At 39.6% G+C, this 21,961-nt stretch overlaps 1 protein-coding gene across 1 annotated transcript in view; it reads left to right on the forward strand.

Annotated features, from left to right (window-relative positions):
* Positions 1 to 21,961, forward strand: part of PDGFC (platelet derived growth factor C) — a 218,366-nt gene that overhangs the window by 64,450 nt on the left and 131,955 nt on the right. The gene's annotated exons all lie outside the window — the stretch shown is intronic.

A 21,961-nucleotide genomic window follows, 5' to 3' on the forward strand; every position in this document is an offset into this window, starting at 1 on the left:
CCACGGGATCTAGGTGGCCCGGTTCTTAGCTGAAGGATGGAAATGTTTGCCTGTATAACTATGTGCCAGTAATGCCCAGGGTGTGTAAGAAATCTTCCAGGATCTCTACTCTTCGAAGAGAAAGGCGACACAGGGGCTGTTGAAAGGCAGACTTTTTTTAACCTGAACTTTGCATTTGAGTCTTTCTGTTAATGGGTCGTGGGCATCAACTTCCCAGCTGGAAGCCTCTGTCTAGAACGTGAGGATGGGTGTGGACTGTGTCTCAAAAGACTGTAATTGGAGAAACAAAGGGGAAAACACCTGTTAAAATTTTAAATCCCTCCAGCTTTTTGAGGAGCATTCTTTTTATTTTATAGCCTGTAATTTAAAATATATATATATATGTGTGGGACTTTCCTGGTGACGCAGTGGTTAAGAATCTGCCTGCCAGTGCAGGGGACACGGGTTCGAGCCCTGGTCTAGGAAGATCCCACATACTGCGGAGCAAGTAAGCCCGTGTGCCACAACTACTGAGCCCACGAGCCACAACTACTGATCCCACACGCCTAGAGCCCATGCTCCACAATTACTGAACCTGAACTCTAGAGCCTGTGAGCAACAACTACTGAGCCCAGGTGCCACAACTACTGAAGCCCGCACGCCTAGAGCCCTTGCTCTGCAAAAGAGAAGCCACCGCAATGAGAAGCCCGTGCACTGCAATGATGGGCAGCCCCCGCTCACCACAACTAGAGAAAGCCTGTGTGCAGCAACGAAGACCCAATGTGGCCAAAAAGTAAAGTAATTAAAAAAAAAAGATTAAAACGTATATATGTGTGTGGACTATGTGACATCCTACTGACTTACCTCCAAAGCAGACAAAAATATAAATATGTATATAATATTGACAGTGTACTTACATACTTCTTGAGTTTGCCTCTTTTTTTCTCCTTAAGATTAAGATCGATTCATTTCATTAAAATTGTGAAATCTCATTAAAGTTGACAAACGAGGCCAGTGCTGTTGATGATCAGAATTTAGGGGTAGATTTTGGCTTTGCCTTCTGTATTATTTCCTCACCTGCCAGAAGAAGGAAGGAGGGAAGGAGGGAGAGAGAAAGGGGCAGAGGGAGGGAGAGAGGAATTTTCTAAGGACATTTGCCTTGAGTGCAGTAAGGACTTCTGAATCATTAGAGGCCATGATCAACAGACATGTGAGCTTTGGATATCTACCATGGCACAGGGACTGAGTTCTTGTTTTTAAAATTTATTTTATTGAAGCATAGTTGATTTAGAATGTTGTATTAATTTCTGCTCTACAGCAAAGTGATTCAGTTATACATATGCATATATATTCTTTTTCATGTTCTTTTCCATGATGGTTTATCACAGGACATTGAATATAGTTCCCTGTGCTCTACAGTAGGACCTTGTTGTTTATCCATTCTCTATATAATAGTTGGCATCTGCTAATCCCAGACTCCCACTCCATCCCTCCCCCACCCCACCTTGGAGACCACATGTCTGTTCTCTATGTCTGTGAGTCTGTTTACGTTTTGCAGATATGTTCATCTGTGTCATATTTTAGATTCCACATATAAGTGATGCCATATGATATTTGTCTTTCTCTTTCTGACTTACTTCACTTAGTATGATCATCTCTAGGTCCATCCACGTAGCTGCAGATGGCTTTAATACATTCTTTTTATGGCTGAGTAATATTCCATTGCATCTATCCACCACATCTTTTTTTTTTTTTGCGGTACATGGGCCTCTCACTGCTGTGGCCTCTCCCGTTGCGGAGCACAGGCTCCGGACGCGCAGGCTCAGTGGCCATGGCTCATGGGCCCAGCCGCTCTGCGGCATGTGGGATTTTCCCGGACCGGGGCACGAACCTGTGTCCCCTGCAACGGCAGGCGGACTCTCAACCACTGCGCCACCAGGGAAGCCCTGAAATAATTATTTTTAAATAAATGAAGAGTATTAAGAGAGTTAAATTGTTTAGTAAATTGCCTTTAATGAAATGTTATATATTTCACCAACTATTCTATGTAATTAGAATAGTGTTGTCATGACAGGGCACTATAAATCTCTTAATTTTTTTATTATTGATCAATCAATATTTTCTTATTCCCTTGAAGCTAAGCTTTATTTTGTGAAGAGAGATACAAGAAATGAAGTCTTCAGACACTAAGATTAATTAAAAGATGCAAAGGAAGAAGAAGAAAGACTTCATTTCATCCGTCGTGGAGTACCAGATCTCTAGACTTTTATGTTCCATTTCTTGGTGCGAATTCCAAAACTCATCGTTAGGCGTGTTTGGATTTTGTTTCGTTTGTGTTTTTGGCTTACATTTTATATTACATAACTTCCCTCAAATACAAGCAAATGTATAGTTTATGATTAGAATTAGGTGTTAGGTTAAGAAAATCTCGTGAAAAAATCAGGATGTGTAAAAAGATAAAATAGTTTTATTTTTCATGTTACCAAAATATTAAAGACAGGTGTTAACTTAAATCAGGCATTTCTTAATCTCTTAAAAAGTCTCTTTAAAAACTATTGTTAATCTCTTTTTGGCCCATTTTTATTTTTAAGTCTTTGTGGTAGTAAATTCTCAATGTAGGATGGATCCTGGGCTCCAAATACGCATGTGCTCTGAGCAACGTAAATGCAAGTAATAAACAACATAACTGTCGTTACGAAAGTGCATTTTTCATGACAATAAAGATTTAATTTCTATCATGAAACATATTTGGCTACATCTGCATCATTTTATTGACTCACATGTAGCGGATGGGACAGAAGTGATACCCCTCTTAGTCTGCTCAGGCTGCCACAACAAAGTTCCACAGACTGGGGGAGCTTAAACAACAGGAGTTTGTTTCTCATAGTTCTGGAGGCTGGACGTCCAAGATCAAGGTGCCTGTAGATTTAATCCTGGGTGAGAGCTCTCTACCTGGCTTGCAGACACCTGCCTTCTCACTGTGTCCTCACGTGGCCAAGAAAGCGCTAAGAACAGCAATCCCATCATGGGGTCATCTAAGCCTCATCACCTCCCGAATGCCCCACCTCCAGTTACCATTGCATTGGGGTCAAGTCTTCAACACAAGAATTTTGGAGGGGACACAATTCAGTCCACAGCACCAGCTCAAACCAGGCTTCCTGTTTCCAGACGGGTCTCTTTGGAAGTGATTATAAAATTAAAGCATGTTAGAAGTTATCCTAGAAATTAAGGGAAAAGCATGATTAACTTCTAAAAGTCCTGTTTTGCATACAACTCTTTTGTAATATGACTGCTACCCAAAATAAACATTATCAAATTGAAATGATATATAAATTCAGGAATATCTTTGATATCTTTTGTAACATGAAGAAAACATCAATAATTAAATGCCTTGTAGTAAGATCATCGCTGTATGGTTTTTAAGGAAATCCAGGTGAGTTTGACTGTGTTTCTTTGTCAGAGCATTTACTTTCTTTCCCCTCACTGGTTTACCTAAAAATCCTATCTGCCTCAAATAAAATGTAGTTTCTAATGCGGTATATTTTGGCCAATCTGGTGAGATTATTGGCAGAGATGCCAGAAGCAAACTAGACATATGGGAAACTTAATATATAACCCAGGGCCTCAGTCAGTTATACTTGGTTGAAGAAAAAACGCTTCTTCACAGATTGCCCCACAAATTTGAGACAATTTATGATAAATGGCAGAGACAATGACTGTCATGAATGTTTGGAGAATGCCAGGAGCCATTTGTAAGGTCCACATGCGTCATGGCATAGCTATGGTGATGGATTTAGGGATGCGCTACCCCTCTGTATTTTCAAGGAAGAGAATAAATACATGGAACAAAGTGCGAAAATGTTCATCTGAAGTCTACAGCCTGGTAACTTTTTACATGTATGTACCCAGTCAGTCAGAATTTATCCCTGCTGTAACCACTCTTTTTACTTTTATCATCATTGCTTTTTTTTCCCTTGAACTTCGTTACAAATGGAAACATTTTATTAATACATTATTTAAATGTCAGTAAAGTACCCTTTAGTACTTCAACTTTTAAATTATTGAGTTACACTGAATTGCCGATATCTCCAAAAATTTACCTTAAGTTATATGCACATATTATGTGTATACACAAAAGTAATCATGGAAGAGTTATATAAGTATGCCTTAATAAATTTTGCTTTATGTTAGCAAAATTTCAGGAAGTTGGAGAGGTTTTTATGCCTCTAATCGTTAGCATCTTAAATATTATTTCCCCTTTTTTGAGTATTTTATTTGGTGAGATCTTTAAATTTATAGGTTTCCTATGTTCTTATGGAAATGTATTTGTATCCGTTTTGATATTTGATTTTTGTTTGGTAGATACCATCATCACTAATTAAAGTAAAAGTCATTGATGCTAAAAGTTTGAATTAATTTTTATGTAGTTGTTTATATTATTAATATTCTCTTTATGGAATAGCTTAGGATGGAATTTATTTAAATTACATGAGATACATCTTTTTTTTTTTTTTTGCGGTACACGGGCTTCTCACTGTTGTGGCCTCTCCCATTGCGGAGCACAGGCTCCAGACGCACAGGCTCAGCGGCCATGGCTCACAGGCCCAGCCGCCGCGGTATGTGGGATCTTCCCGGACCGGGGCACGAACCCGTGTCCCCTGCATCGGCAGGCGGACTCTCAATCACTGCGCCACCAGGGAAGCCCCATCATTTTTTTTTAATGCAAGTTGTTTCTTCTTTTAGAATGAAGCTTTCTACCAGGCTTTTGGGTATAGGTTAAATAGTGGACAATATTGAAGGTTTGGGTATTCACCGTTTTTGTTTTTAATTAAAAAGCATAGTCTCCAATAGATTAGAATTGCCTGAAGTAGAAATGACTTTAAAAAATAACCTATGTTTTAACTAATCTCCACATGTCTATACTGATGTAAACAAATTATTGAATAAATAAATGAGGAGTGTAGACAAATTTCCCCATGCAGATGAAACCAAAAAACTTACGTAGCTACTTTGCCCTCAAAGAGGTAGAACATAACTCCCCACCGCTTAAGCGTGAGCTGTGCATCATGATTTCCTTCCAAAGAATACAGTAAAACGGGGGGAAAGAGTAATTTTATAGTGGAGAAACTTGACAGATACTATGTCAGCCAGGTGATCAAATTAATAGCAGCAGCGATACGTCATGCTGATAGTATACACTTTGATAGGATGTGATAGGGATGACTTTTTCCTCTGTGGTCTCACTCCTAATAATCCATAACCTGAGTCTAATCATGAGGAAAGCATCAGTCAGATCTCAGTTAAGGGCCATTCGACGAAATGCCTGACTGCTATGCCTCAAAGCTGTTTAAGGTCAGCAAAAGAAAGGAATGTCTGAGAAGGTGTCAAAGTAAAGGGAACCCTAAGGTAATTCAATAACTACATGTAAATGTGATGTCCTGGAACAGAAAAGGGACTGTAGGCAAAAACGAAGTGTGAATACATTTTTGACCTTTGTCAATGGCAGTGTATCAATATTGGTTGTTAAGTAGGACAAAGGTACCATAGGAACGTTAAAATGTTAATGATGGAGAACAAGGTTTAGGGTTAATGGATACTCTGTACTATCTTCACAATTTTTCTGTAAATCCCAAACTTTTCTAAAATAAAAAGTTTATTTAAAAACTACATGTCATTACATGTAATTGAGGGGAAAAAGTCCCAGTTGCCAAATGCCACTGAGCTACAAAAAAAGTCCATTGTGTACGTCCCTTTCCTCACCTTGAGACGCCCTGAGACAACGCTGAGGGGTAGCCAGAAACCGAGTCTGCAAAGAGGAAATTATAAGAGCTTTATGAATCCCAAGTCTATTTCCACTTTAATTATATCCCCAAACTTCAAAGAGAAACCTTTGTCCGTGCCCAGGATTTCTTCAAAGTACATCATAAATCTTTTTTTTTTTTTTTTTTGGAAACTGTCCCCCTAAGCTACCTTCCAAGAATTCCTAATTACACCACAGGGAAGAAGCAGGAAGTCAGCTCCCATTACACATCTGTCTACTCTCAAGAATATAGTTTTACATTCCACTGTATCACATGTTTTACAGGTGATGATAAAAATATAGTAAATCAAAGTGAGAAAGTGATTATTCCTACAAAAGAGGAGGCCAAACCACCTCTCACCAGGAACCGCAAACATTCTAGAATTTAAGCAAGGAAATAGAAATTGAAGAGATAAACAACAAGGTCTGACCGTAGAGCACAGGGAACTATATTCAATATCCTGTAATAAACTGTAATGGAAAATGATATGAAAAATAATATGTATATATAACTGAATCACTATGCTGTACACCTGAAACTAACACGACGTTGTAAATAACTACACCTCAATAAAAATCATAAAAAAAAAGAAAGAAATTGAATTTCATTTGCTATCTTTAACAATGGATATAATTTTAATGAAAAGGAAGAGCAGAAAAAGCTTAAAATTTCCATTTTCACAAGTTAGGATATTACTGTGCTAATAAACTCAGTCTTTACCTGCCCCCCCCCACCAAAATAAAAGTTAGGATATTAAGAAATCTAAGTCAGCAATATTTTTAAGTGGTTTGTATCTGTTTGGGTGCAATGATCATATGAAATCCTCTCTTGAATCTTTTAAAAATTTCCGACCTTATAACTCCAGAAGAGGCAGCGTGTAAAATGTATTTCATATATATATTACATGTGTACATACAAACAGAAACATTAAATGCATATGTGTAGATTATAAATGTATGTCTCTCTGTATATTTACACACACACGTATACACACACCACAACACGAGCTGACAAAGCGGGGGATCATCTTTCTCCCGATAATACTGGGTTTCATATTCTACTTCTGGTCCCTGACACATTTGCATAAGGGACATGTAAGCAGAGCTCATATGTATGCTTGAGATGTTGTATCTGCAGTACATTAAATGTGAGACAGTATAGGACAATTATGTTCCTTTATTCCATTTCGGAGATAGAATGCATGCTTTGAGTGCCCCGTGGGTAATACAGAAAGGCTTTTCTAATGGAATTAAAATAAATCTGAGCTCTTTAAACTCTAAATAGATTTACTTTGGTATCTGGGGAAATAGTCTTTCTTTGGGAATGAATCAGAGATTGGATGCCAGGATTTCTAAATGGTTGACTGAGAGGGGAGAAGTAGTACATATTTTCTATTCCAAGTTGAACCACTTGACAGTTTAGAAGATCTGTTTTATAAAAATTTGAGTGATCATGTAGTATTTTAGACAGAATAAGAAGCTTTGAAGTCTTAGGCTGGAGTGTGAATCCAGGTCCTGGTACCTAAATCTCTGTGTTATTTGGGTGGATTTTACTAATCTCTTTGAGTCACATTTCAGTTTACACATCTGCACATTATGGGCAGCTGTCTTATCTTTGAGAAACAAAGTGAACATAAACGATTGTGTGAAATACCTTTGCAACGTGTCTGGCATGTAGTCAGAGTTCAGGAATGACACTGAAGCCATGCAGGGGTGTAGTGGGCATTCAATGAAATCATGAACGTAACGTATCTACAACAACGCCTGGCTTCTGGTAGACGGGTCCTCATTCTGCAGCAGTGCTCCCAGAGTGCTGTACTCTTACTCTCAGAAATGGTGATGAATTCATTCAGTGGACTTTGGGGGTTACTTTTGGGCTCAGTGTCTATTTCCGGGTCTAGGCCTGTCCCCAGACATTAACAGCGGCAGCATCGCCATTCTTTCTTTCTTTATTCTTTTTGTCTTTTTAAAAATTTTTATTGGAGGAGAGTTGATTTACAATGTTGTGTTAGTTTCAGGTGTCCAGCAAAGTGACTCAGTTATACACATACACGTATTTATTCTTTTTCAGATTCTTTTTCCATTTACATCATTACAGAGTACTGAGTAGAGTTCCCTGTGCTGTACAGCAGGTCCTTGTTGACTGTCTATTTTATATACAGTAGTGTGTATATGTCTATCCCAATCTCCCAATGTATCCCTCCCTCCCCCTCTTTCCCCTTCGGTAACCATAAGTTTGTTCTCTATGTCTGCAACTCTATTTCTGATTTGTAAATAAGTTCCTTTGTGTCATATTTTAGATTCCACATGTAAGTGGTGTCACATGACATTTGTCTTTGTCTGATACTCACTTCACTTCTGTGTAAGGGATGTGCGGAACCCAGAACCGCCGGCAGTGCCCAGATACTCCTGCTGCTAAGATACACGCGTTAAAGCCAGGTTGATTTTCCTCTTCCGATGTTGAATCTGCTCTGAAGGTAGTTTTCTTTTTAACTCAGGTTTTTATTCATCACATACTTATTGGGCACCTATTATGCCAGCAATTATGCAGTAAAAATACAGAGGAAGTGTCTGTTCCCATGGAGCTTTCAAACCAGTGAGGATAGACAACCAGTAAACTTATAAGATATGTCAGGCGGTGAGGAGTGCTAAGAAGGAAAACGAAACAGGAGACTAGTCTAGGGGACTAGAGAGACAGGTGTGCCTGTCGGCAGGTGCTATTTTAGTAACCAGGGAAGACCCCACAGAGGAGGTGCTTTTAGCTTCAGGGTAGAGTAGATGGTTGGAATAACTGTAACACACATGTGCACACGAGTGAAAGTTTCTTAAAGCTTGCTTATATCTCCTGAAGTTTACGTCACACAAACATCTTAAGAGGTAATTAGTTCTTCTTTGGATCTTATAAAGGATGGAACTGGTGTTTCGAGAGGTGGATAAAGGGTGTGGTTTTTTACGAAGGAAATGCTGACTCTTTATCGGTAAGGGAACTAACAAATGCAGGACACTTTCTGTGTGTTATTTTACTTAATGTTCACAATGGTTAAAGAAGGTATAATTAGCCCTGTTTTAGAGGTGATAGAGGCTCAATAAAATTAAGTAATTTGCCTGAAGTCACACACTATTAATGGCTGATGGAAAAAGGATTTCAGTCATGATCTCTTTCCTGTGTGAGCTTTCATCCATTACTTCACGTGATAAATTAGGAGCCGTGAAAGACTGAACATCTAAGTCAGGTGATAAGGTTCTCAGTTCTCTGTTCAAATAAAGACTAATGATCCTCCCTCAGCTCCACCGTTCCATTTTAATCCAGATTTAATCTAATTTTGCCTGTAACTGGTATGTTGTGATTTCATTGCAACAGTATGACAGGTAAATTCATTTTCTTTTTTTTAAAATTTATTTTATTTTATTTATTTAGTTTTGGCTGCATTGGGTCTTTGTTGCTGCGTGTGGGCTTTCTCTAGTTGCGGCGAGCGGGGGCTACCCTTCGTTGCGGTGCACGGGCTTCTCATTGCAGTGACTTCTCTTGTTGCGGAGCACAGGCTCTAGGCTCACGGGCTCAGTAGTTGTGGCGCACAGGCTCCGTAGTTGTGGCTTGCGGGCTCAGTAGTTGTGGCACACAGGCTTAGTTGCTCCATGGCATGTGGGGTCTTCCCGGACCAGGGCTTGAACCCGTGTCCCCTGCATCGGCAAGCGGATTCTTAACCACTGTGCCACCAGGGAAGCCCCTAAATTCATTTTCATTGACAAAGTCGATTATTACATTTCGTGTAGTTATTTGAAGTTTATAGTTAACCTGGATTAATGGATTAACCTGGATTAACTTGGATTTCTAATGAGGTATGATTTACCAGCTTAAAGGCAGGTGTCACTCTGAACGTTAGATCAGACTAGTGAGGTTAAAATTGGTTGTTAAGAGAAAAACCTTTCAGAGTTTTTCACCTTTCAAAACCTTCTTTGAGTTCGGAGTCTCCCTTTCCTTCCTCTTCCGGTCAAATCTGTGTATTTGTTTATTTATCTGCGTATACTTTGCTATATTATAAATTTAATCTTGAAATTATGACGAGATCCAAACAATTGTTTGTCCTACAAAAATGGATTGTGTGGTCTGTGTGCTGGTGTTTCGTAAGTCACGCTATTTGCACATATGGATTTATCTCTATTTCTGATAACTTGACAAGGGTGTTGTCTTGAATTGCCATGTCTTTCCAGTCAACATTCAGTCTTATCAGTCAACATTCAATCTTTCATTTTGGAGTCACTTTTATTTTTAATATCTGTTTCTGGAACTTCCCTGGTGGCGCGGTGGTTAAGAATCCACCTGCCAATGCAGAGGACATGGGTTCAAGCCCTGGTCCAGGAACATCCCACATGCTGCGGAGCAACTGCTGAGCCTGCACTCTAGAGCCTGTGAGCCACAACTCCTGAGCCCACGAGCCACAATTACTGAGCCTGCGTGCCACAACAACTGAAGCCCGCGTGCCTAGAGCCCATGCTCTGCAACAAGAGAAGCCACCGCATTAAGCCCGTACACCGCAACGACAAAGACTAGCCCCCGCTCGCCAGAAATAGAGAAAGCCTGTGTGCAGCAACAAAGACCCAATGCAGCCAAAAATAAAATATAAAATAAATAAATAAATTTATAAAGCAAAAATATCTGTTTCTGAACTTGCTGTGTGTTATGTTTTAGTTTTATATTTTGGGTGTAGTTTTCACTGTTCATAGGTGAAAACTGTCATGTCTGTTGTTAGTGCATAAAAATAAGTATACATGGAGACGTGGTACTTAATTTTATTGTCCGGGAACACTATAAATTCTTCTGATAATCTCTTTTATCACCTTTGCTTACTTTGGTGTAGTCTCCTAATTGTTGTTTTTATTGAGTCTGTGCTCCCCTATGAAGACTTAAATGGACACATACACATAAATGATGTAGCTCATCAGTGCATCATTTTATCATAGAAAGTTGCTGTTTAATTTTTTTTTTTTTTTTTTTTCTTTTGTGGTACGTGGGTCTCTCACTGTTGTGGCCTCTCCCGTTGCGGAGCAAGAGGCTCCGGACGCGCAGGCTCAGCGGCCATGGCTCACGGGCGCAGCCGCTCCGCAGCATGTGGGATCTTCCCGGACCGGGGCACGAACACGTGTCCCCTGCATCGGCAGGCGGACTCCCGACCACTTGAGCCACCAGGGAAGCCCATGTTGCTGTTTAATTTGTTCCATAAATCATTTTATTTCATAAACATATCCCCCTTACTGGTTTGTAGCTTGAAGATTTCATCTCATTAGAAAATTAAGATTTCTTTAAGTAACTGCCCTCTCACACTGTATTACACACACACACACACACACACACACACACAAACACTTCTTGTCATCGTTGCTTTGTTGTTGCTTTCTTTCTTCACCATCAGAGCCAGGAGAATAGGAAGTATTTGAGACCACTGTATGTTATTCTAACAAGTGAAACATAGTAGGAACTCTGTAAATAAATCTTCAGCAACTAGATACTTGATCCACCTAGTAAACAATTACTGAGTGCCTGTTTTTTGCTCTGTATAGTTGAAGAATGAGAAGTTTGAAGGAAGCCAGAAAGGAAAAAAATACTGTTTGCTAATATACTGATTCTGGGAAGGATATTTCAGGTGGATATGAAATGAACCAAGGCCAGATGTTCAGGACCACAGGTTGTTGTTTGCCTGGAGTATAGGCTGCAGATGTATTGTTAACTACCTACAAGCCCATCAAGATGTAATTTCACGAATAAACTGTGGTGAATTTATACAACATACTATACAGTGATTAAAATAGTTTAGAGCCTGTTTTACCTGAATGCATTCAGAGATATAGCATTGAATTAAGAAAAGTAAATTATAGATGGTCCTTATAGTTTGATAGAACTTATGTAAAGTGTGGAAACATGCAAAGCAATCGAATATACACATATTAGGGATAGTATAAAAACATACAAGAAATAATTAAAACCAAATTTAGCACAAAAGTTTTCTCCAGGGAGGCAAGGAGGAAAATGGGGTTATGAAAGGGAACATGGAGTCTTCAACTGTGCCCTCGATAATGAATTTCTTTTGAAAATTCTGAAGCAATTTTGGCAAAATATTCAGACTTGTTAAAGTTGGGGAGTAGATACTAAGTTTTCATTGTAAGATTTTCTGAACGTTTTTGAAATATTTTATGACAGAAATCACAAACATATTTTGTAACAAGATACGGTAGTAGACAGCAGTTAAAGAATAAGAAGAGTGAAGGAGTAGCCAGGAGTTAGATTGGAAGGTGTTTGATGTGTCCTGCTAAGTTGTGGATTTGCCGTGAATGTATCCACTATTATGGTTTTTGTTACTCATCTTTTGGTTGATGACTCTGAAATCCTTGAGCTCAACCCAACCCAGCCCCCTCCTCTGCATGTCGGATTTCTGTGTCCCACCGCCCTTGTCCTGGTAGCGCTGTGGATATAACATGCCCCAGACTAGACATCTTCTACTTTATTCTAGATACCTCGCCATTATTCTCATCTCTCACTCACCACCATGATATAATGGTTCACCTGCTTCTACCTGTCTCATCTGCCATGGATTTGTCTTATGATTCTCTTTCTTCTCTTCCGTCATCAACTGAGTCTGGCCCCCGGTCCCTCTGTCCTGGTTTTCTGTGGTGTCCTTGCTTGTGGCCCTTTGGGCTCACTCTGCTTACCAACCTTTCACCTACTTTCTAGGGAGACCCACTCCAAGCCAGTCTGACCATTCCCTGTGCTTGCTGAGAACCCCTTCAGGACCCTACAGGCTCTCTAAGGTCATTTGTGTGATCCATGGAGGCCCTGGAATCAAAGCCACCTGTGGTCCTTGTTCAAAAGGCAGGTTCCCTGGCACAGACTCTGACCTGATGACTAAGAGTCTCTAGGGGTGGGTCTCAGACGAGTATTTATAAGAAACAGCCCAGATGTTTTATATGCATCATACAATCTGAGAATCATCACCCTATTAGATAAAAGACCAGCTCTGGGGCTTCCCTGGTGGCGCAGGGGTTGAGAGTCTGCCTGCCGATGCAGGGGACGCGGGTTCGTGCCCCGGTCCGGGAAGATCCCACATGCCGCGGAGCGGCTGGGCCCGTGAGCCATGGCCGCTGAGCCTGCGCGTCCGGAGCCTGTACCAGCTCTGGAGCTGGGTGTGGAAAGCTCATTCCTCACCCATCAGCATCCTCTGTTTCATCTGTGCTTCCACACTCACTTCCCTGTGCTGTCCTTTAGTTCCTTCAGGCTTGCTCATCCTTTAAGATTCAATACGCTAGCGTCTCAAAGTCTTGCCTGTTTCCCTCCCTCGACTCCACAAGTTTCTCTCTCTCAAGCTACTTATCCTAGTTTCTCAAACCTTCTCTTCCTTTAAGGGGTAATGGTCCTGAGGCTGGGGGAGTCTTGTTTATATAACACACAGCAAGGGATCTGGCCTAAGAGGGGCCTTCTAAAACGATTGTTAAATCAATAGCACTGCTTTAAAGGTGACAGGGAATCAGCTATGCCTTTTGAGCCTGCATTTTCGGTAGATCACTTAAAGAGATTTATGAAAAAGAGAACAAAACTGGCCACGTTGAATTCTAGCAGGAATTTATAAAATTAGATTACAGAGGAGATCAAGATTGGAGATTTGCATTTGATGAAGGTAGAGATGACTAACATCTCAAGGCTGTAGCCAGGTGGGTGGAAAGGATGAGGCTTTCTGTGTTGCACATATTTGGTTCAAGTTTTCTGTTTATTTATTTAATAAAGATGACTGATGTTTATCTAGGGATACAGACTCATGATCTTAAGTCTAGGAATGAATTATTTGGAAGACATCAGCCAAGCTGGGGTAGTTGAAGTGAAGTGATTAGATTATCATTTAGAGGAAGGAATAGAAAGCATAGGATATAAACGATAGAGAATACCAATACTAAAGAGAAACTGGGAATCAGGGCTTCAGAGAAGGAGTAACCACATAGTAGGCCTAGCAGCAGAGTGGAGATTTTATGGAGAGCAGCAGTGGTCAGCCATGACAAATGCTGCAGAAAGGTCCAGTGAATTGAGGGGATTGAAAGTTATCTTTTGGATTTTGCAATTAGGACATCAATAGGCACCATAAGAAAAGCCATTTTAATGGGGGCAGTGGGAGTGGAAGCCCTTGGGTTAGTAAGTGAATGGCCAGTGGAGATGTATTGATGAGAATCAACTCCGTGTTCAAGAAGCTTTAGACAAGAGCAGTAGGGCAGCAAGGCAATCATGCATTTGACTGGTTTTGTTTTGTTGGTTTTAGTTACGATGGGTGTAACTTGAGCATGTGGAATTGCCCAAGAGATAGAATTCCTAGAAAAAGAAAAGTGCCTTAGAATCAAGAAGGATTGGATACTGTTGGTATCAAGAATGTGGGTTATTCTGAGCAGAAGTAGAGGAACTCTAACTTGAGTAGAGGGACACATGCCTCTTCCTGGGGAGCGAAGAGGAAAGAGGAAATGCAGGCTCCGTTTGGAGACGTGCTTATGCAGAGGCGAGAGATCTGGAAGGTTTGTGCACACCAAACTCATCATGTGATCCTCCATGGTGGGTGCTGATAACTTTTACTAGTGCACATAGCTTGTTAGTTAAGACACCGTAGAGCTTCATCTCATCCATCTCGAGCAGAGTAACGTTTCTGTGGTGTGAAGCTCCAATTTTGTTTTATTGTAAAGCCAGCATTTATTACTTGAAGTCTCAATCGCGATGAGGGGTTAAAGCACATCTCTTTGGAAAGTGAGTTTCACGAGTCTTATGCATGAGCCAGTCTCTTCTGCTTGGTGATTGAGTTTGCTCATACATGGCTCGAAAAGTGGAAATAACCTCATTGTAAGTAACGTGTGTCCACCCAGACATGAATGTTCATGAATGTGAATATTGATAGTGAGATTTCTGGAAATCTATGTAGATCATGGAGCTGTAATTGTCTCATATTTGTTCTCACATTTTCAATTCATATTTAATGTAGAAATAGAAATGATTCTGCATCCTGGCTAGGCTCTCTCCAGATAGGTCAGGTAGAGCTCATTCAGTCCTTTTCCTGTGGGCAAAGAGTCGCGTAATTTGGGGGCCAGAAAATGTGTGTATGTGCAGGGAACAGAGAGAACAGAATAAAAAGTATAAGAAGGCTGACCTAACGTGTGTTGAGTTTGAAAGAATGATTTTGGCTATAATACTGTTACCTTGAACAATTTCCTGTGTGGAATTATCAAAGAAAATGTAGCTTTCAGATAACTAAAAAAAGTGAGATCTCGTCCCTTTACTTTTGAGTCCAGTGCCTTCCTATTTACCTCAATAAAACCTTACCAATTAATCTCACTGCTTTAAATCCCCACATAAGTTTCTGTTGTCTTTCCTATTATGCGTGGAGGCCTGCACATCTAAAGATTTCTTTATTGCTGCAGAGGGGTATTGACTGGGCTTCTTCATTGTACATATTAAATTATACTCCTCATAAAGTGAGTGAGATCTTTTCTGCCCAAAGCGATGCCATTGTTTTAGCAGATGGTCCAGAGACGCAGAGTCAGTCTCTTCTTGGGGCAATTTCAAATCTTAATAGAAGATTTCCTTCTTCAAAAAATAAAAATAAAAAATCTATTTCCAGATATGGTACTTGGTGGTCCTTAAAGCTTACAGTTTTCTGTAAAGCATCTTTCAGTGGCTTGTTTCTGAGCTTCCTGTACCTGGATGGTTGAATAACTTTCTACCTTCTGAATACTTGGGTTGCTATAGTAACTTGCTGGTCAGATTGCACAGTGGGACCTGCATAGTTTTCTCTGTATTTTCACCTCTTAGTGCACATTTAATGTGTTACGTGCATGACTTTTCCAAATATATAACTCACATTTTGATTTGTTGATATTCTATGTGATATCAATCTGTTAATTAATCTGCGTCAGTTTAAAACTGTGATGAAAGTTGGAAAGCAGTAGCTGGAGGGATCTATAGGTTGGATTTCTTAGTCCAGCCTATAGACCTGTGTGCTTAGGGGCTTGTAAACTACTTGCTTCTCACATTTCTAACCAGTAGAATGAGGGTGTCACTTACCTCTCAGGGTCGTTGTGGGGAGTGAATGAGAGCATGAGAGCAGCTAGCACTTTCCCAGTCATCGATCAATACTCAGAGACATTGGTAGACAGTTGTTGAACCTCAGAAACTTCTTCAAGACTACAAGGATTTTTATAGCTAATCTTTACACACTGTAAGGTTATGAGGTATTTTTGAATTGTGCTAAGAAAGATTAAATTATGCCTTCTATATTCCTTTTATTTAAAATTATTATTCCCATTTTCTTTAAATTAAAAAAAAATTACTGAAGTATAGTTGATTTGCAATGTTGTGTTAGTTTCAGGTATACAGCAGAGTGATTCAGTTACACACATACATATGTGTGTGTGTTCTTTTTCAGATTCTTTTCCCTTATAGGTTATTACAAGATATTGAGTAGAATTCCCTGTGCTCTACAGTAGGCCCTTGTTGGTTATCTATTTTATATATAGTAGTGTGTATATGTTAATCCCAATCTTCCAGTTTATCCCTCCCCCTGCTTTTCCCCTTTGGTTACTGTTAGTGTGTTTTCTATGTCTTTGAGTCTGTTTCTGTTCTGTAGATAAGTTCACTTGTATCATTTTTTTAGATTCCGCATGTAAGTGATATCATACGATATTTGTCTCTCTGTCTGGCGGACTTCACTTAGTAGCTCATGTCTAGATGCATCTGTGTTGCTGCAAATTATTCCCTATATATTTCTGAATTGTGTATTAGGTAAAAAGGTTCATCATGTTTGGTACATTAATTGCTTTAATATGTAATTAATCAGATTTTCTTAATCCTGATATCAGGTCTCCGTTATTATTCATTTTCTTTGTAATCTGTAGTTGAAATGCTATAATCATTTCTAATCTTACTTAATTTTTATCGAGATTTGACTAAGTTGTCTTCTTTTGATTCACTCAGTGGAAGTGGATTAATTATTATTGTAGCAATGCTAATGTTTAATGTATTAGTCATGTTTGTTTTCCTAGTAAATCAACCTTTTCAGGTCTTCTGTTACTTTGCTAACTTTTCTGTCTCCATTTCATCCTTCCCTGTTTACTTACTGTCTTCTGCCTTTCTGTGCCATTAACTTTAGCCTCATGCTTTTGTTTAAAACCACTGAAGTGGGCTTCCCTGGTGGTGCAGTGGTTAAGAATCTGCCTGCCAATTCAGGGAACACGGGTCCGAGCCCTGGTCCGGGAAGATCCCACGTGCTGTGGAGAAACTAAGCTCGTGTGCCACAACTACTGAGCCAAAGTGCCACAACTACTGAGCCTGCGTGCCACAACTACTGAATCCCATGTGCCTAGAGCCAGTGCTCCGCAACAAGAGAAGCCACCGCAATGAGAAGCCCACACACCACAACGAAGAGCAACCCCCGCTCGCCGCAACTAGAGAAAGCCCGCGCGCAGCAATGAAGACCAATGCAGCCAAAAATAAATAACTAAAAAAATTAAAACAAAACAAAACAAAACAAAAACCCACTTAAGAGTTTTGCATATATATTGTACTATAAATACACAGACATATAGATGTATCCATAGAGTTTATGTCTCTTTGAGGAAATAAGGTAGAATTTATCACTTTTATGAAACCTGTGTTTTTTCTATAGATTGTTAACCCCAAATTAGGTATCAAAGCATTTAAAGTTTTGTATAACTTACAGCACTTTTGTGTTAACACTGTTTTGTAGAAATAGAAGATTTAGAGAACTGAGTGGACCCTCATGCTGGTTGGGTCTGTAGTCTCATCAAGACTAGGGCCCCCATTCACTAAGAAGAGTTCTCTGTTGGACAGTTATTCTGTGGTCCTCCTGTGGAGTGGTCCCTACATGGCACTCTTAGTGGCAGGGCCTGTGAGGTGACAAAGAAATATAACATGTCATCTGAATTCACAGGACTGTACCTGCAGAGGCAAGATGAACACATGAAAAGTGGACAGTTCATAATTGGATGTAATTGCACACTGGGTTGCGTGCAGCACTGGTGAGTTGGCCCGTCCAGTGGCTGTGAAGGTCCCCAAGCGTGGTCATAACAAGAGACGGTTGACTGAAAAATACAGGGGTGGGTCAAAATCTAGAAAAGGGACTAAATGAGTGAAGAGCCTATGGCTTGGTTTTTGTTCATTTATCTGTTAACTTCTCAGACAGGATATCTGTCTTCTGGCTTATTAACCACTGAGTCCTTTCATTTCCTATTTGGTGGAATCCCAATTATTCTATACCAGTTTTTGAAGGTATAATTAACTGTTTTTTTAAAAAATTTAATTTTATATTGGAGTATAGTCGGTTTACAATGTTGTGTTAGTTTCAGGTGTACAGCAAAGTGATTCAGTTATACATATACATATATTCTTTTTCGAATTCTTTTCCCTCATAGGTTATTATAGAATATGGAGCAGAGTTCCCTGTGCTGTAGAGTAGGTCCTTGTTGATGCTATAATTTATCTCCTGTGTAACGTATTTCCTGTTTACAACCTGCCTCTGACCGAGAGAATGAATTCGTTTTGAATACAAGATTTTGGAGGTTGAATTATTGCCATATATTTGCTCATATTAATTGATTAGTGGCTGAATTTTTTAAATATATGTTTAAATACCTATTGTGTTCATTACAGTAGTGATGAGACCGACCCTGCTGGAGCAAATTGTTCATAAAAAGCAGAACTATAGCATACTTCTAAAGGGATCCATAACTCCTTTATGGAGAGACTCAAATCCCTGGCTTTAGCATGAATTTGGGGGAGAACTGGATAATTAAGCTGCCCAGTTAGGAACTTAGAGTGATAATGTAAGTTACGAAATTTTACATTATATGTTTAGACTATAATTAGGCTTCTTATTTCTCCAAAGATTTTTAAATAGCCTCTAATAAAAAAGTCAAGTTTAGTAAAGTAAAATATAGTTCATCAAAATTGTAAAAAGGGAGTTAATACAGCAGAATTTTTGCTAATATATTTGTGATGATAAAGTAATAAGTTGGGGCATGAATGTTCTTTTAACCATGGAATAAAAGATGTAAATACATAATTAATTAAACAATTGTTTTTGAGCACCTATTGTATATCTGGCACCTTGGAAGATGTTAGGAGTAAAAGGTGAATGATACCTTAGTTGTGTATCACCTTCAGGAAACACATCTAAAGGGAGGCCTCTAGGTCTAGTCTGTGAGAGAAAAAAATTACTAAAGAGAAAAAAAATTAACCTCTGGCATGATTTTCATGGAGGACTTTGAAATATAATAGTTATATATATTTTCCACCTTAAGACGTTGAAACATTGAGTTTCTAAATTATATTTGTTTTGCTTTTGCCCCTTGAACTAGTTAGTGTACCTCACTGCTGGTTAACCAAGCATGGAAACCAGCAGACCAATGCGTGCAGTAATTGTCCCCACTGTTACTTCATCATGAAGTTTTTTTAATGGTGATGAATGAGTTCATAAATAGATCCAGCAGAGCTCTTTTTACCTGTTGTGTCCCTGGGTGCCTTCTCACCATAAATGACAGGACTGACGTTGAAATCGTGTATTGCTACTTTTGCATAGGGTGAACAGAATAGCTCTTTTCACATTAAGAAAGACAGGCTCTCAGACAAATATGATGTCACTTATATGTGGAATCTAAAAACGTGATACACCTGAACTTATTTAAAAACAAAAATAGACTCACAGACATGGAAGACAAACTTCTGCTTACCAAAGGGGAAAGGGGGGGAAGGGATAAATTAGGAGTTAGGGATTAACATGTACACACTACTATATATAAAATAGATAACCAACAAGGACCTGCTGTATAGCACAGGGAACTCCACTCAATATCTTATAATAACCTATAATGGAAAAGAATCTGAAAAAGAATTGATATATACACACACACACACACACACACACACATAACTGAATCACTTTGCTGTACACTTGAAACTAACACAACATTGTAAATCAACTAAAATCAGCTATACTTCAATAAAAATGCATAAAAAAGAAAACTAGACTCTCATCTTAACCTTTTTTTCCCACTGCAGTTCTTTTGTTGACTTGCAACGTATTTTAAAAGGATTGTGACAAATGCTGTTATCCTGTTTCCAAATGAACAGTATTGCAATACAAAATATTGAGAAAGGATGTTATAGGTCTTTGTAATATTCACCTGATGTTACTTTGCTTACACCTGAAACTAACACAACACTGTTATGCAACTATGCTCCAATATAACATAAAAATTAAAAAAATAAATCTGTGTGGTGTAGGGGTGGTGAGGACTTAGCCCAGCATGTGCCAGGTATCTGCATAGTTGACTCCAGAGCACTTAGTAGGAAGTCAGGTCCTCCAAACATGGCAGCAGGTACACAGCTGTGCGAGCCCAGGGCCCTGCCTGCCTTGGGGCAGCGGTCCCCAGCCTTTTTGGCACCAGGCACCTGTCTCGGGGAAGACAGGTTTTCCACGGACGGGGGAGGGGGAGGGGATGTTTTGGGGATGATTCAAGCGCATTACATGTGTTGTGCACTTTATTTCTATTATTATCACACTGTAATAAATAATGACATATTTATACAACTCGCCATAATGCTGACAGGAGGCGGAGCTCAGGCGGTAATGTGAGCAATGGGGGGTGGCTGTAAATACAGATGAAGCTTCGCTCGCTCCCCCGCCGCTCACCTCCGGCTCTGCGGCCCGGCTCCTAACAGGCCACGGAGCGGGGACCCCTGCCGTAGGGGACTGACTCAGTCAGTAAATAGCTGGGGTCATAAACACTGTGTGTCCCAACACTTAGCAAACAATATCGTGGTCCGGTGTGATTGTGCAGGTCATTTTCCATAATCAGTGTCATTTGCTGAGAAATTATAAATTCAGCTGAAATCCTTCGGCTGCGTAGTTTATGTAACGAAAGCATATTTAAAGGCCCACCCGTATTATAATGGACTATATATTTATACTTTTCTCCAACTTTCTTCATAATAATCTCTCAGGACTTGTAAATCCTTTTTTGGATTCCCAGTTGACCATTCATCAAAGATTAGGGCAGCATTCTGTTATGATTATATTTCATTTTTGTTTGAGACTTATGGTAAGACAAATGATGGTGCCATCAGAAAACTAAAAAGTAATAAAAGAAATCAGAACAACAAAAATAAAAAAATAAGTATACCGTGTCTAAGAACTGATTCTGGGGAGGAGAGCGTTCATTCTGTTTTAAATGTGTTGCATTTTAGTAGCTCCTAGGACCTCAAAGCTGAGTTGAGAAACATGTCGCTTGTTAATTATGCCTCCCGTAGGTGTAGTCTGCATAAAGAGAGTCACTATATTCATTATTGTACAGTATCTGCTGCTACTGATGTCTCAGTGGTTTCTGGCATTTCTGGTGCCTTACCTATTTTGTTTTGTCATCTGTCTTACTAGGTAGAGGTTCTTTTCTCCTATTTTATAGATAAGGACCTCCAAGGTCAGGGATTTTAATTGTTCCAGGTTACATAGCTGGCGAAGCTAGGACGGAGCCAGTCTTGACTGTGCTGAGAGCTTGTGCGAGACTAAACATCACAGGGCTCAGAAGTTGCCGTCTGGGCGACAGGAAGCAGGGACTCCACATCTAGGTAAACTAGAACAGCCTACTCAGCACAGTAATGTCGTTCAGAGTTACAGGACTAGTGTGTGCCTGTGTTCAAGGTTTTCAATGATAAAAATCTTAGCTGTGCATTGATGCTGACAGGAACTGTATTTCTCGTGGGAAATGATCAGATTTTAATGGAAGCTCTCCCTTTGGTAGAAATGATTGGTGAATTATTCAGCCGTAAAGCCAGTGCCTGTACTCACCACGGTGTCTTAGCACACGTGGTAAGGAAGGGGGAAAGGTTTGGTATTGTTTGCTCGAGTCTGCACTTAACTTATTTAACTGAACACGCGAGAAGTTTGCAGAAAGGTTAACCCGAGGTCATTTCAGTTTGTCTTTGGCCACTGCCCAGGTGGAGATCACTATTCCTCTCTGAGGCTTGATGTCATAAGACTCTGTCTGTGGTGAAAATGTAATATATATGCATATGTGTTACCAACTTGATGTATGTCACAGGGAACAGAAAAATTTAAACATTGAAATGATACATTTAGGGAGTATTCGGTT

Source organism: Delphinapterus leucas, chromosome 5, assembly GCF_059928025.1.
Source record: "Delphinapterus leucas isolate spDelLeu-1000000601 "Yukka" chromosome 5, BTC_Dleu_Yukka2, whole genome shotgun sequence".
Taxonomy (NCBI): Eukaryota; Metazoa; Chordata; class Mammalia; order Artiodactyla; family Monodontidae; genus Delphinapterus; species Delphinapterus leucas.